The 15687-nt window shown below is 46.4% G+C and overlaps 1 protein-coding gene across 3 annotated transcripts in view; it reads left to right on the forward strand.

The window, feature by feature from the left end:
* LOC138480803 (vascular endothelial growth factor receptor kdr-like) overlaps positions 1-15687 on the forward strand; it is a 1018894-nt gene that overhangs the window by 417865 nt on the left and 585342 nt on the right. The window lies entirely within an intron of this gene.

Raw genomic sequence — 15687 nt, forward strand, 5'->3', positions numbered from 1 at the left:
CACTTTGCACCAGTGAAAAGTCACTTTGCACCATGCAAAAAATTCCATGAATCAGGCCCTTAAAATCATACACTGTAAAAAAACAAAGAACGTTCCTAGCTGAGCGGGGAAGGCCACATAGGAGACTACTCAGTTGCCAGCGAGCCACCCGGGGAGCCAGAGCACATCCCAAAGACTGAGGGCGACAATAGGTAAGGACATGCAGAGCGTCGCGAGGGTTCTGCGGGAGCCGCGCAGCGCATCATGAGAGCAAATCCAAATATGAACATCAGCAGCGGCAACATCTTGGGGGTGGGGATGGGACATAATGTGACAGTTTGGAAACTTGTAGTGGCGAGGACGGGTGTTTCAAGGTGGCTTCCCCCATGATTTAAAGAAAAAAATCAAAGGCAGGCGGTGTTATGGAGAGAAGATGGCAGCAAATGAAAAAAGTGGCATTCTGGGAGCAGTATTACGTGGCAGCGAGGAAGGCATGTGGAAGGAAATGAATGAAAAAGGAACCCATAGAACAATACAAAATATAGGCAATAATTGTACATATTGGGCCTCATTACGAGGAGTCCGGCGATAACCTACCAGGGCTACAGGCGGGTTTCCGCCAGACTCGTAACACTTCTCCGGTGCTTGACATCGCGGACAAGTCCCAGCGGGATCAGGAAGTCAGCCGCTGGAAAATGTTGTTGCCCATTCCTGTGAAGTCACGTAGGACTCCATGGGAGTGGGGAGACGGAAGCACCAGCTCCGTTGCTAACGGTGCCGGTGCTTCCATGACAAGTCTGCCTACCGGCATCATTGCGTCCAGCAGGCCGGGCGTGGTGGCCCGGACAGGCAGACTTGTAGTGTGGCGGTCAAGAAAAAAGGGTGATGGTACGGTGCTACCGGCACCCTTATTTCCGGACCGCAACACTTGTAATGGGGCCAAATGACTTCAAATCGAAAAGTCATGAGCTAGAAATGTAGTAAAAATATCTGAAACATAAAATAACATAACAATCTTTTGGCAGAGCTTCAAAATTCGTAGTATGAATAGAGAAGAATATATAATAGGGTAAGGTAAAGGTCATTTGTCTTCTAAAATGATGGCCATGCTGTGCGTGTCTCTAGGAAGAAGAGGCAGGGGGTGGGGGGACTCATGCTAATGGGATAGCGGGAAAGGGGAGGAGTGGAATGGCTGTCGTGGTCATGAGTGCAGAGGGTGGCGGGACTCATGCTAGTGGGATAGCGGGAAAGGGGAGAAGTGGAAAGACTGTTGTGTTGATGAGTGCATGGGGTGGGTGACTCATGCCAGTGGGATAGCGGGAAAGAGGGGAGTGGAAAGGCTGTCGTGCTCATGAGTGCAGGGGGTGGGGGGACTCATGCTAGCGGGATAGCGGGAAAGGGGGGAGTGGAAAGGCTGTCATGTTCATGAGTGCAGGGTGTCAGGGAACTCATGCTAGTGGGATAATGGGAAAGGGGAGGAGTGGAAAGGCTGTCCTGTTCATGAGTGCAGGCCGTGGGGGGACTCATGCTAGTGGGATAGTGGGAACAGGGGGAGTGGAAAGGCTGTCGTGGTCATGAGTGCAGGGGATGGGGGGCTCATGCTAGCAGGATAGCGGGAAAGGGGAGGAGTGGAAAGGCTGTCCTGTTCATGAGTGCAGGCCGTGGGGGGACTCATGCTAGTGGGATAGCGGGAAAGGGGAGGAGTGGAAAGGCTGCCCTGTTCATGAGTGCAGGCCGTGGGGGGACTCATGCTAGTGGGATAGTGGGAACAGGGGGAGTGGAAAGGCTGTCGTGGTCATGAGTGCAGGGGATGGGGGACTCATGCTAGCAGGATAGCGGGAAAGGGGAGGAGTGGAAAGACTGTTGTGTTGATGAGTGCATGGGGTGGGTGACTCTTGCTAGCGGGATAGCGGGAAAGCGGCGGAGCGGAAAGGCTGTCGAGGTCATGAGTGCAGGGGGTTGGGGAACTCATGCTAGTGGGATAGTGGGAAGGGGGGAGTGGAAAGGCTGTCGTGTTCATGAGTGCAGGGGGTGGGGGCACTCATGCTAGTGGGATGGCGGGAAAGGGGAGGAGTGGAAAGGCTGTCGTGGTCATGAGTGCAGGGGGTGGGGGGACTCATGCTAGTGGGATAGTGGGAACAGGGGAGTGGAAAGGCTGTCGCAGTCATGAGTGCAGGGGATGGGGGACTCATGCTAGCAGGATAGCGGGAAAGGGGAGGAGTGGAAAGACTGTTGTGTTGATGAGTGCATGGGGTGGGTGACTCATGCTAACGGGATAGCGGGAAATAGGGGAGTGGAAAGGCTGTCGTGTTCATGAGTGCAGGGAGTGTGGGGACTCAAGCTAGTGGGATAGTGGGAAAGGGGAGAAGTGGAAAGACTGTCGTGTTGATGAGTGCATGGGGTGAGGGGACTCATGCTAGCGGGATAGAGGGAAAGCGGCGGAGTGGAAAGGCTGTCGAGGTCATGAGTGCAGGGAACTCATGCTAGTGGGATAGTGGGAAGGGGGGAGTGGAAAGGCTGTCGTGTTCATGAGTGCAGGGGGTGGGAGCACTCAGGCTAGTGGGATGGCTGGAAAGGGGAGGAGTGGAAAGGCTGTCGTGGTCATGAGTGCAGGGGGTGGGGGGACTCATGCTAGTGGGATAGTGGGAACAGGGGGAGTGGAAAGGCTGTTGTGGTCATGAGTGCAGGGGATGGGGGACTCATGCTAGCAGGATAGCAGGAAAGGGGAGGAGTGGAAAGACTTGTGTTGATGAGTGCATGGGGTGGGTGACTCATGCTAGCGGGATAGCGGGAAATAGGGGAGTGGAAAGGCTGTCGTGTTCATGAGTGCAGGGAGTGTGGGGACTCAAGCTAGTGGGATAGTGGGAAAGGGGAGAAGTGGAAAGACTGTCGTGTTGATGAGTGCATGGGGTGGGGGGACTCATGCTAGCGGGATAGAGGGAAAGCGGCAGAGTGGAAAGGCTGTTGAGGTCATGAGTGCAGGGGGTTGGGGAACTCATGCTAGTGGGATAGTGGGAAGGGGGAGTGGAAAGGCTGTCGTGTTCATGAGTGCAGGGGGTGGGGGCACTCATGCTAGTGGGATGGCGGGAAAGGGGAGGAGTGGAAAGGCTGTCGTGGTCATGAGTGCAGGGGGTGGGGGGACTCATGCTAGTGGGATAGTGGGAACAGGGGGAATGGAAAGGCTGTCGCGGTTATGAGTGCAGGGGATGGGGGACTAATGCTAGCAGGATAGCGGGAAAGGGGAGGAGTGGAAAGACTGTCGTGTTGATGAGGGCATGGGGTGGGTGGACTCTAGCGGGATATCGGGAAAGGGGTGAGTGGAAAGGCTGTCATGTTCATGAGGGCAGGGTGTCAGGGAACTCATGCTAGTGGGATATTGGGAAAGGGGTGAGTGGAAAGGTTGTCGTGTTCATGAGTGCAGGGGGTGGGGGGACTTATGCTAGCGCGATAGCGGGAAAGGGGAGGAGTGGAAAGGCTGTGGTGTTCATGAGTGCATGGAGGCCTCATGGCAGTGGGATAGCGGGAAAGGGGAGGAGTGGAAAGGCCTTAACGGTAGGCTCGGGTGTTATTTCTATTAGCACCCTGGGTTTTTATTCTGAGCTACTGATGACAATGTTTTTGTTTAAAGTTCTGGGACGCACTATGGTGGCCGCCATGAAAATAGAAGGCGGCGCTCCATGCAGAGCCCCTCTTCCATTTCTATGGTGGCTGGGAATGCAGATCAGCGACAACAATGGCCCCCGCCACCAAAGGAAGAAGATAAGTGGAGTGGGGAGGGAAGGGAGTGGAGGATGGGGGAAGATGGCAGGACATGGTCATAAGGATGACTTGCTGTGCCTTGCTCCCAGAGGTGACACGTCTGACTCCTTGAAAACCTAACAAAAGGCATGGTTTTTTGCTGCATGCTGCAGGTTGGCATTAACCAGGGCTTTAAATAAGTGACGGTAAAAGTCATAGCTGAGCTTCAGAGGCCCCCCCCTGCCATTCCCCAAGTCTGTTTCTTTGATGTCCTTTATTATTTGGCTGGGGCAGACACACAAGTGTTAATGGCCCTTTTCCCTGACAAGTCACAGCTCACTGGGAAAGGGCCATTAACATTCCAAAGCCCGACATTGTCTGTACTCTGCACAGTAAATGCTTGCATCACATACGCCTGAAACAGTGTGATGCATACACCCGTGCACATTGTATTCAGAAGATGCTTGTGGAAAACACTCCTGTTATCTGAAGATAAGTAGGACAATACATAGAGATGTCTGGATGCTTGTGCAGGTAAGACATGTTCGTGCATTAGGGTCTTATAATTGTTTACGGACTCCTTGATTTCGGGAATAAGGTGTGTTTTAAAAGTGAATGTTGGAAACAAGGAAAGGGGGTGTTTTATAAAAATGGGGACAAGCATGGGTACAACTTTAAGCTGAGAGTGCCACCGCCAGGGCCTTTTTCCTGCCATGCTGTGCAGCATATTGAAGAGGGGGCTGATACACAGTAAGGCCCAGAGTATTCCTCTTCACGAGTTGTTGAACTGAAGAACTCATGTCACTCATCTTCATTTAATTCCTGAAATTATCTGATAAAAGACTGTATTATTCTGTGTTCGTGTAAACCTCTGGGATTAATACAAGAACGTTGCTTATCACACAGGTTTCTCTCCAGTTCAGCCAATGCTTTCGGTCTCCATCCCTCTGCCTTTTGATGGTTTACAGCTCCTGGCATCTTAGTGGTGGCAAAGTGTGTTATGCTTCTGTGTAGTGTCTTCCTATCATGGTGGCGACTGGCTGCTACCAAATAGGGGTTTCATTGTGTGCATGGAATATGGTGGAAATCCATTTGGCCAGTATTTCTTCTCTTCTGCACTTTACAACTAAACATTCCCATGTTTCGACTTCTAATTTGACTTTGCAAGGCCTCGATGGATGCATTGCAGGAACAGCAGATGCATTATAAATTCTAGGTTTATATCATAATATCATCTAGTCTTATATAGCGCTACTAACCCGCAGGTATCTAAGAGCTGAAATAACTGTTGCCATTATTATGATACTTCATTTATGGACCTTGGAATTATAAAAGGCTGAGTACACCCTGATGGGATTATAACCTGCATCAGCAGGCTGAGCACAGATGTCAGAACGAGCGCCCAGCTCGCGGTGCCATCTGACCGGTATTGTGAAGGGTCCACAGGGTAAGTCACCTCAAAAGCTATTCAATTGAATTATTCTTTAGAGCTAACGTTGAAGCTGCTCCAAGCCTCCTTCAGTCCCTTTCAACTGACCTCCTTTCCATATGCAAACATTATTTTCCACTCCTGCAGGCCTAGGGCTCTAGAACTAGACTACAAAGCGTTCCACAACTATGTGCATACAATGAAGTGTTTACAAGATAACCATTAGCATTATTACAAGTGATTGTTGTCATCATGAAGTACATCACATATAACACACCTCCTTCCCTTACTCACACAAACATACACTCCTCCTTCCCTGCCAACTCCACGTCACCCCCCCCCACTCTATCCTTACACCATCTCTCACCATTATTCAGTCTCATAGTGTGTCCCAAATCCTCCTCCACTTCCAACGGTTTCAAATATTTCATGAAACCCTTATCTACTCTCCTTCCAAGTTTCATGTTCACCATGGTACCTCTAGGCATGACCCTCTCTCTGACACTGCTCGTGATATCATACCTCTCCCTGACCATCCATTATTCCTTTCCTCGCCACATCTCCAGAAACGATGGCTCGCCCACTCTTGTACTTATTCATCCATCCAGGGTGACATTTTGAGCTTGGTGGCTTCCTCCTCAGAATTTAAAAAGTAGACACCCCGGTAACCAGATGTGGTGCCAAACTGTATTGTACCACTCTCCCCATCACCACACGCACCCAACCACCTCCAGTTGCAATTGAAATCCTTATGGCATCCATTAACATTCTATCAAACCTTTCCACCATGGCATTGCCTTTTGAATTATATTTATTTTATTTTATTGTGCATCTGTAGGGCAGTTATACAGCAAGTAAGTGTGTTTCAAAGCGCCCAAAGGGCAACAGGGAGGAAACATGGGACAAAGGCAATAACGTTCAATAAGGAAACAGGATAAGAGGTGGTCATACTAGGCCTTGTGAGCATTCGGATCGTACATCTTGTCTCAACTTTTCATGTACCACTAGATGATCTCCCCTTATCAACACACCTTTATCCACGCTCAGTTCAACCTTCACTCTTTTGTATCCATTAAACGCGTTATTTATCTCCTCTACCAGCCATCCCTTTTGTACTTACTTTACAATGGTTTGAGAAACCTTCTCTTCTCCACATCACATCCGCCAATTCTCTTCAGTGCCACCTTGCCAATCACAAATACCTCCCCTTCCAAATCAATCTTTTCCTCTTTATTGTCTTGAATGGCATTGCAGGACAAAGCATCAGCAATCATGTTCAACTCACCCTTGATATGTCGCACCTCAAAGTCCAATCCTTGCATGACAGTAACCCACCTAACAATTCTTCTTGATACACCATCGGAATCCTTCCTGTTAAAGATTCTCATGAGAGGCTTGTGGTCCGTCACAATAAAAAAGTCCTTTCTCATGCAATCTCTTTAAACCGCTCTACTTCCCAAACAAATGCTAAAGCCTCCCTTTCCACCATGGAATACTGTTGTTCCGCTTCCTTGAGAACGCGTGAGACAAATGTCACAGTCTAAACCTCACTTCCTCTTTGTTGCATTAACACACATCCCTAACCACTTTCATTAGCATCAGTGTATAAATGTACCTCCCAGTCAGCCTTAAACCCCTTCAAAATAGGGGTACATGACAGACTCACCCTTATGTCCTCAAACTCTCTCAGACACTCCTCCTTCCACCTGAACCGCACTGCTTTTTTCACCAGTAATCTCATGGACCTGGTTCTCTCTGCCAAATTCTTTACAAACATACCATAAAATTCCACCCAAATAAGAGGACAATTCGGCCTCATCCTTTGGCGGTTTCATCTGTTTTATTGCATCCACAGTGGCCAAATATTGGACAAATATTGGACATTATCCAGCCTGAATTTGCATTTTTCCCAAGAAATTGTGAGCCCAGTTTTGCATATCCTTCTCAACACCTCCCTTAATCTGGCATCATGCTCCTCAACATCTTTTCCCCATACCAGACTATCATCTTGGTAACAACAACAACCATCAACACCATTGAATATCTTACTCATCACTCTTTGAAATACACTAGACGCTGATATCAACCTAAATGGTATTTGCCTACATCGATATAATCCAAAAGGCGTTATAAAGGACGTCAATTCCCTAGTTGAGGGATGCAACCTAACCTGATGATATGCCGCCTTTAAATCTATTGTAGAAAACACACAAGCTCATGTAATTTCTGGCATCATATCACTGATTTTCGGCAAAGGAAACCAGTCTGGCACCACACACTTATTGAGTGCACTTAGATCTATACATAATATTACACTCCCATTAGGTTTATGCACAGCTACAATTGGGCTTATCCACTCAGCAGCCTCCACCTTCTCTATGATGCCCTGTGCCAACATCCTTTTGAGTTCTCCTTCAATATCCACCTGTAATGCTAACGGTATGGATCTAGGCTTATCCCTAGCTGGTAATGCTCCAGGTTTACAATTTAATAAAATGCACAAATCCTTTCAAACACCCAGCAACTTGTTCAAATGCACTGGAATGCCACTGTGTCACATCCATCACAGCATATCGTACCTCATTCACTCTCTCCGATCCTTTTTACACAATTACCACCTGTGACAGGTGATCAGGATCTAATCTTAATCCTAAATCAGCTTGTGCATCCCAAGACAATAGATTTCCACTTTTGCTGGTGACTCTTACCATGCCTGTGGCACTGCGACACTTGTAAGCAAACTGTGCCCAGAATTCTCCCACAATCTCGATTGGCACTCCACCATAATCATGATCCATCACTGTAGGCTTTTGCAAATCACAACACTTGAACTTTTCCCTCCATGTTTTTCCATTCACCAGTGTATAATCTGCCCCATTGTTTATAAACAGCTCTACCAGAATATTGTTTACATCTATGTCTGCATGGGGTTTCATTCTTTTAGGTCTTGCATCCACTGCGTTCACCACACACAACTCATCTTCTTTACCTTCATTAGTCTCGGACCAAAATCCATGATCCTCGTGTACATATTTGATACTACCAAATGTTGTCCAGTGTCTACAGCACCGAGCCATATTTCCTTTCTTTCCACATTCCCTACAAACTATATGTTGAGAAAAGCATTGTCTGTCACTAGCTAAATGGTCCACACTACCACTGCAAAAACATCTTCTGGCATACGTTTTTCCATCAGCTTTTTGCTTCGCTACTGTTCTTTTCTTTACACTTGTCTTTGCCTCTTCCTTTGGTCCTTGACCATGTTCCTACTCCACTTTTACACGCTCAACTTGGTTCACTCCACCGGCTGGCTTTTACCATCTCAGCATCTAGTTCCTTAATATATTTTTCCGTATGTTCCACCATCTTCGGGATCTCAGTTTTCCTGTCCAGTGAAATGCCCACACCATTGCCACCTTCTCGTAATAACAGCTCTCTCACTTTGTGATTGCTGCATCTAATCATCATTTGCTCTCTGAAGTGTTCTTCCCTGCAGTGGTCAAAGTCACACTTTATGGCTAAACACTTCTCTGTGGATTCATTAGATTTCTGATCCCTGATGGCAAACTGGTAAACTGGTACCTGGCCAGAAATCTGTTTTCCTTTATGGTGAAATGCTCATCCAGTTTCATTAAGCTCTGCTCAAAAACATTTAAACCATCTGAAATTTCTGGTAGTTTGCAATATATAGCTTAACCCTCCTGGCCCAAACAATGGAACAACAATGTATTTATTTATTTATTTATTTATTACATTTTTGAAACACCCAGAAGCAAAATACATAATATCAGCAAAGGCATGAAACAGAGGTCAAATGTTAATCATATTTATCAAACAACAAGGTCTTGGCTAGCTTTTTGAAGGTGGAGAAAGATTGTTTGTTTCTGATGTGAGCAGGTAGTGTGTTCCAGAGTGTGGGTGCCGAGACGCAGAAACTGACACTGCCTGCTCTTTTCTTCTTAAATCGGGGGTGAACAGTGAGATGCTGGTACTGGATCTGAGTGCACGAACTGGGACAATTTGGGTATTGCAGTTGTTGAGGTAAAGGGGGGCCTCATTGTGAATACAATGATGCACGATGCATAGGGTTTTGAAGTCCGCTTTGATGGGAGCCCGTCGGATTCACGTCTAGTAGATGAGAGTGCTTTATTTTGGAGTAGTTGGAGGTTAGACATGTTGGCAGATGAAGTGCCCGTAAGTAGTACATTGCAGTAGTCGAGTTTCATGATTATACAAGGGTAATATACCCCAATATGCATCATCTATGATGTTATCCTACGTGGCAAACTGAAAAACCTATTGCAGGGAAGGATTGGTTAATGGAACATATGTACCTATGGCATGCATAGGGGTTAGTGCTTCATTGGCTGCCCCTTATCTGTAGGGCACAGATTGGCCTATGCAACATTGTATAGCATGTTGCCCCATAGACCCTCTGATTGGTTAGCATGCTCACCGAACCTTGGACTTGCAGCTCGTTAGCAGCACATAAGCAAAATGAAACCCAGCTGCTCGAGTCACATCAGATTACTCCCCGCTTTCCCAATTAGTCCATCATCTCTCATCAGTCCAACCAAAAGACAAAGTTGCCCATCTGTAGTTGACCTTGTAGTTGCTCTCTGTTCTGGGACTTTCGAGGGTGTGTAAGTCCATCACTATGTTTATCCAAAGCTTAATGAACAGCTCTTGTTTTTGACTTCTGAATCTAGTGTGAGGAGACCGTAAATGTGTCCTTTTAAACCTCTTATTTACTGCTATTTGATTTCCTCATACTGGGTGTTCTTGGCCATCTTATATAGACCTTATTCCCTGTTAAGTATCCAATACTTGGCTCTTGCAAATGTTTTCTTCTTCTTTAATCTAAGAGAAATATGCCTTAAGTACATGGCGTATCCATCTGCCTCCCTTTGTGCCTTGTAATTATGCCTTAGAATAGCATCCTTGATCCCAGGCCAACATAGACTCCTCTTCTTTTTTTTTGCACACAAAGCTATTTCTCCAATGTCTCCTGACTCTGCATCCCTGGTCTGTTTCTGAGGTAGCTGGATTGAGTCTTTACACAAGCCAACGTCCATTTTCCTATCATGGCCGTCCTTGCCACGTTATATTTTCCTATATAGCAAGCTTCTATATGTCTCATCTAGCTTGCGTTACTGCGTATTTACACTTATTGGTCAGCAAGTTACTTTATCTTCTTTTGCAGACATGATTACTTTATAATTTTGTACATGTTTCTCTTATTGCTTCGGTTACATCGTCACTTTTAAGTATTTTCATATTGTTTCAGTATGTCCTCATATATCTTCTTCAAGACTTCATTTTGGCCTCATCATATTTCACTCATCGTTTCATGATGTCCAATGGTGTGTGCTGGCATCCTTCCTCTCTTTCAGTGCAAAGGTGCATTCAGGATGGTTGCCTGAGTGCATATCATCTCTCATACACTCAATGAGGTATGGGGACAACACATGGGGTTCCACATAGAGCTCTTCTCCTGCTGTTCCAATATGACGTCAGTGAGGGGGTGGCAGCTAGGGAAAATGCAACCCCCTGCTCCTCTGCACATTCATCTGAAAACCAGGCACAGGATCTTGAAGTGGATCCTTTCCTGCACTGGAAGCCAATGTAGGGACTTGCGCAAGGCTGAGATGTGAGTTCTTTTGGACACTTTAAACACAAGCCGAACTGTGGCGTTCTGTGCACTCTGGATAGATTTTTTTCTGGGCAGCCTGCAATTAAGCTATTACCATAGTGCAGAGGAGAATTAACAAGTGTGTCGACCACCATAGCATGATCTTTAGACGGTATAAACAGAAGGGCAACCCGCAAACGGCATGAATAACGGACAGAACTTTGCCCATGACCAGGCAGTCACTGCCAAGATTGTCTTGCCAAATACACCCAGGCTTCTTGAGTTTGGGTGCAAAAGCCAGAGATGCTCCCAAGAAATACAGAGATTTGGGAAGTTTGGGGATAGCTTTAAATAAGTGGTTCGGTCAAAACTCGGCCCCTCCAGTTTTCTTTGCATTCAGTTGCAAACAATTATAAAACATCCACATATTACCTTCAGTCAGACACTGTTGTATTCTCTGAAATTAACATCGGCATATGATCGGAAGTTAGGGTTAAACTTCCTGAAGATATCAAACAAAGGCTTCAAATACAAATTAAAGAGAAGTGGTGAAAGTGCCGATCCCTGAGGGACACCGCATCTAAGAGGTGGGGTGTCAGAAATGTACTCGTCACACGTAATTCTTTGAGACCGATCAATCAGGAATGAGTTAAACCATGCCATGGCTTTCTCTAAGACCTCTCTAACTGATTTTAAATGGGAAAGCAGTTTCTTCAGATCCACTGTGTCCAAAACCGCTGAAAGATCTAGCGTTAGCACGAGGGACCAGTCAATAAGGTGGGCCCATGCTGCCGACAACGCCCATTTCCATTCCATGCTTTGTTCGAAAGCCGGACTGAAAGGTGTCCAGGAGGAGATGTTTCTCTCCATAATCCTGGAGTTGTGTAGTCACAATTTTTAACATCTTTCCTGGGCAGGGAGTTTTTTTTTTTTTTAAAGAGAGGAGTGGCAAGTTTCTGTTTTGAAGGAACTACTCTTTGTGAGAATGATTTATAAAATTGGCCATGAAAGGTATGACCTCTGCAGCGTAATGTTTCACTGCACATGCAGGAAAGACAAAACAGTTGTCGTTGTTTGGCTTCAAACTGTTCAGAAAGCGTCTGACAATGTCCACAGGCACGAGTTTAAAATCAAACTGTGACTGTGTGGAGATATGCAATGAGGAGCGGAAGATGGTGAGGGGAGTAAGAGGGCTTGGGCTTGTGCCAAATTAAAATCAATGGTGTTTTGGTTTTTTCCAATGTTGTTAATAAAAACAATTGACAAAACAGTTGGCTTTGCCGATGGTTGTTTTTACCAGGACTTCAGTGAGGGACACGCAGTGCTTATAAATCGAGTGGCTGAAGGCAGACCTGGTTTAGAAATATTTATTACACCAGTAGTGTGTATGCAGATACAATTAAGTCATTAGCTCTCAGAAGACTTTTGAAAAAAAGAAACTGGTAGGCACTTGAGTACAGCGCTTGACGGTAAGGCTTGGATAAAGGGAGCTGAACGAGTTCCCATGAGAAGGTGTTTTGGGTGGGCAGGGACAAGAACTGGGTGGGAATGGCCATAGGATTAGCATGAACATAGGCAAATAACCAAACAGCACCTTCAAGCTTTCTGTCCCACCTCAGATGCCATTTCTCCCTCTCTGTACTGCAATAGTTTCGGCTTATAGGTGGCTGTGCCACCGAGTACCTCAAACTAAAAAGGGCTCAGAGTCCTTGGTATCACTTTACCATGCTCCGCAAGTTGCAGCCCTTTCTCCACCCATGGGACTTCAGTACCAGGGTACAGTCCCTCGTGACTGCACACGTTGATGTGGGAAACACCCTCCTCGCTTGACTCCTTGCAATACACCAGGTCTCTCTCAAGGTTATCGATCAGGTGGGAGCACTCCCGATAGCCTCTTCCCAAAAATGTTATCGCATCACCCCCACATAGCATGACCTACACTGACCACCCATTCATGCCCGGAGTCGCTTTAACATTGCCTGTATCACAATCAAGGAACCCACCGCCTGAACGCCTGCCTGCCTTGCTGCCAAACGTACTAACTCACACACACACTCCCCCAGAAGCCAGACCACCGCTTGAAATACCGCTGGAACACAGAGAAGGCTAGGACAGAGTCTGTCTCCCTCTCTGGCCCAGCATGTTGGAACACATCCCATTTGTGATCGCAATTTGATCATGGTTATTTTGCCAGCATACTTCTGTTGAGCAAAGGGCAAACTATGTTCCTACCTCTTTCCATAATAGTGAAACAGACGCATATTTTAATGAGTTCTCTCTGGGCTCTGTTGCCATTTCTTTAGTCTCTGGCGTGCCCTTGAAGCAGAAGGTTGATTGCTTCGCCACAAGCATACATTGTCAGCCATTTTGTAAAATCGCATTTGCCAGGGACGCTAAAAGTTTCCCACCACATGTCACGGACACTGGAGATCCACTGCAACAATCCCTTCCCGCATTCCTGCCCCCGACTCACCCCCCCAAACTGCACTCCCCTTGACTGCACTCTCACAAAACTCCATCACAGTCCTTCTTGTCTCTCATGGTAGGGCTCTCCCAGTGATTCTAACAATTGTCCCTGTAACGACGGTCCGGGTCACCTTTTTGCAATGAAATGCTCTTATGCCCAGTCACTTACGCCCTATTAACAAATGTCACCCCGGGGCACTGGCTGCTTGTGATGAATTCAGCTTCACCTAAAGGAAAGCTGAAGTTGGCGCTTTGCTGTATAATTGCTGGCAGGATGCCAGGATGGTTTTCCATGGTGGCAACCACGGTGGCAATCCACGGTTAGTCATTTTACGACTTGTCTGCTGTGCCTTTGGCCGTTTTTTTTAATTTTATTTATTTGATTTATTTACATTTATAAAGCGCACAAAGCGGCCCTTGGGCATCGTGGCGCTGTTACAGTAGGGTTACTTAGTTGCGAGGGGCGTACAGCAGATGACAATGAGGGCCAACACAATGGTTAAGAGCTACAGAGAGAGTTACACATGGGCAGGTGGTTCCTGGTTACAGTGGAAACAGTTCGTGGTGGCTTAAGCAGTGGGGATGTGAAGAAAGATGGAATGGCTGGATGCCTGCCATACCAGGTCGTTTTTCTCTTTTAGAAAGCTAGTGGCACTTTCGACCACCCGATAAACCAGATCCGAATGCTGTGGTTGGCACCCCTTGTGTACTGCATGAGTTGGTCCAGAGGGCTGGCCTTGCTGTGATTTGCAAATCAAGCAAAGACATACATGTCAAAGTGGTAATCGAAGCACCGTCTCCTAAGCATTGGTCCTTGCCATGTTAATTTGTACACCTGAACCTTTTTTTTCCCCAATAAAACAAAATATTTGCTTATCTCACAATGCTTCCTTAATTCAATGTCGGTCGGGGTTACTTCACTTACTGTTCAATGTCGACCGGGGTACTTTGGTTACCGTTTTCTGGAAGATAATAATTGTGGCCTCTTGATATGATATGATAGGTTATTTATAACACACTTAATACCCAGAGGTTTCTAAGGGCAGGCCCAGTGATCGAACCTGTGGTGCTCCAATCTGTGGTGCCCCTTGTCATCTTGTTTTCAAGACGAGCACGTTGCCCCTGAGCTATCCTCCTGATAAATCCCCAAGCCCGTCAGAACAAGATCAACTTTGAAAATGACCTGTGGTTGGTTCCCATCATTGAGCTTTAGTGGGAGCCCCGCCTGCCAGCTAAGGAAAGGGCCCTGTTAGGGAACGAGGTCTGTATCCTTATGCATAAGTATTACAATGCTTACTGACCCAAACGCTGTATCCTTATGCATAACTACTACAGTGCTTACTGACCCAAACGCTGTATCCTTATGCATAACTACTACAGTGCTTACTGAACCGAATGCAGTATCCTTATGCATAACTTCTACAGTGCTTACTGACCCGAATGCTGTATCCTTATGCATAACTACTACAGTGCTTACTGACCCGAACGCTGTATCCTTATGCATAACTACTACAGTGCTTACTGAACCGAACGCAGTGTCCTTATGCATAACTACTACAGTGCTTACTGACCCAAACGCTGTATCCTTATGCATAACTACTACAGTGCATACTGAACCGAACGCAGTATCCTTGTGCATAACTACTACAGTGCTTACTGACCCGAACGCTGTATCCTTATGCAAAACTACTGCAGTGCTTTCTGACCCAAACGCTGTATCCTTATGCATAACTACTACAGTGCTTTCTGACCAGAACGCTGTATCCTTATGCATAACTACTACAGTGCTTACTGACCCGAACGTTGTATCCTTATGCATAACTACTACAGTGCTTACTGACCCAAACTCTGTATTCTTATGCATAACTACTACAGTGCTTACTGACCCGAACGTTGTATCCTTATGCATAACTACTACAGTGCTTACTGACCCAAACGTTGTATCGTCAATGATGAAATATCCCAGTGTCCCTTCCAATTGTAGATGCCCTCCAGCAAACCACCCCTGATTCCTGAAACACCAACACTTTGCCACATGAATGTGCCAGTTATGTGGCCTGACAGTAGCACACCAAAGTGGCCGAAAGATGGCCTGGGAGCATTTTACAAAGCAAATAAATTAACATACAATGCAACAACAAAAAAGAGCCAGCGACATAGGTGTCAATTTATACGATCTCCTGCATTATGGACATAGAGCGCCGGGATGGACCTTCTTCCAAGCTTCCTGACCCAGGACCCATGTGCTAACCTTCTGGTGTGAGGGGATAGCTTTAGGAATGGGTGCACAAGTCTGCATACAGCGTTTCCTTAACTGTGTACCTTGAAGCAATTCTAGTGTAAGTAGGCGTGTTATAAAAACCAAATACAGTTTTTAAAAAGTACAAAAATAAAATTACATCACATTAAAAAACAAAACTGTCAGTAAGAGTCCCCAAAAACA

This window comes from Ambystoma mexicanum, chromosome 5p (genome assembly GCF_040938575.1).
Source record: "Ambystoma mexicanum isolate Mex_15411 chromosome 5p, UKY_AmexF1_1, whole genome shotgun sequence".
Lineage (NCBI taxonomy): Eukaryota > Metazoa > Chordata > Amphibia > Caudata > Ambystomatidae > Ambystoma > Ambystoma mexicanum.